Source organism: Mandrillus leucophaeus, unplaced genomic scaffold (assembly GCF_000951045.1).
Source record: "Mandrillus leucophaeus isolate KB7577 unplaced genomic scaffold, Mleu.le_1.0 Scaffold144, whole genome shotgun sequence".
Taxonomy (NCBI): domain Eukaryota; kingdom Metazoa; phylum Chordata; class Mammalia; order Primates; family Cercopithecidae; genus Mandrillus; species Mandrillus leucophaeus.
In genome coordinates, this window is record NW_012101410.1 from 3,637,573 (window position 1) to 3,639,274 (window position 1,702).

Here is a 1,702-nt window from a genome sequence, read left to right on the forward strand (position 1 = left end):
TTTCTTTTTTTTTTTGCAAATTTGTTTAAATTCCTACTACTAAATAAAATTAAAAATACATTTTCCTAATCTGCATCCAGACACGGCCTTTCTCTGTCCCCCAGGCTGGAGTGCAGTAGTGTGATCTTGGTTCACTGCAGCCTCGAACTCCCAGCTCAAGCCATCCTACCACCTCAGCTTCCCAAGTAGCTGGGACTACAGGTACATGCCACCATGCCCTGATAAGATTTTTGTATTTTTTTTTTTGTAGAGATGAGGTTTCACCGTGTTGCCCAGACTTGTCTTGAACTCCTGAGCTCAAGCTATTTGCCTGCCTTGGCCTCCCAAAGTGCTGGAATTACAGGCATAAGCCATTGTGCCCGGCCAGTTCTCTCAGCCTTTTGAGATGCAGCCACTGCCTATCTCGGCAGCTTGGTCTCACCCCACTGCCCACCCCAGTAAGAGGAACATTCAAGTTTTGCAAATGTGCCAATGGAACAAGGTGTTCCTTCTACCTTGAACACACTCTCAGCAGCCACCTTTATCTGAAGCTTCAAGCCTACACTTTGCTGACTTTCTCTCCACCCTTAGCAAAGCTCGGATCTGGCTGTGTTCTAATCATCTGTCTATACACCATTTCCCTTACAAATGTTCAGCTCCATGAGGGCTGGGACATGTTGACTTTGATCACTGTTCCATCTCAGCATTTGTCTACATGCCTGGCACATTGTAGGTTTCCCACAGATGGTGTTTGCTGAATGAATGAGTGACTTTCTTTTGTGTTCAGTATCTCTTTTGGGGTAACCGACTCTGCAAACATCTGGTTCAAAAGCAGAAGCCACACGGTAGCTCCAAACTGGAGATACCCCAAATATCCATCAACTGTAGACTAGAAATTGTGGTGTATTCACACAAAGAAACTATAAAGGGGGTGAACTATCTATAACAACACCCCAAAATGTAGATGCATTTCACAAATAAAATGTTAAATGAAAGATACCAGACACAAAGAATGACAAGCTATGGGATTCCACTTACATAAAATACAAAACCAGGTCAAACAAATCTATGCAGTTAGCAGTCAGGATAGTGCTTCACCTTTTGTGGAAGATAGTGACTAGGGGGTGCTAGCATGTTCTGCATCTTGGTCTGGATCCTGGTTACACAGGCATATTCAGCTGGGAGAATTCACACTGAACTCTACGCTTATGACAGGTGCACTTCTCTGTATGTATATTAAACTTCAATGTAAAGTCAAACAAACAAAAAACTAGAAGCTCATATGGAGCTGAGGCAGGAGAACTGGGCCCCTGCTCTCTTGAATATGGTGGGCACCCAGGCTTATACCTTTTCTCCCAGGACCCCCAGTACTGGGATCTTCTTCTTCTGCCTCTGAAGGCCCCAACCCCATGTAATGGAGACACGTGGTTGCTGCAAACAGTCAGACTCAAGAAATTCAGAAAGTCCCACACCCCAGTGAGTCAGGAACTGCAGAGAGGACTCTGGAAGCAAGTGCAGGAAGAGACAAGGGAGAGAGGAACTGCTCTACAGAAAGGAGGGTAAAGAATTTGGATCCTAAGAGATAATCCTGGGGGAAGGAGGTGAGGAAGAACAATGAGATGCACAAAGGGAATCAAGATTGAGTGAGAGGCCGGGCATGGTGGCTCACGTCTGTAATCCCAGCACTTTGGGAGGCCGAGGTGGGCAGATCTCTTGAGGTCAG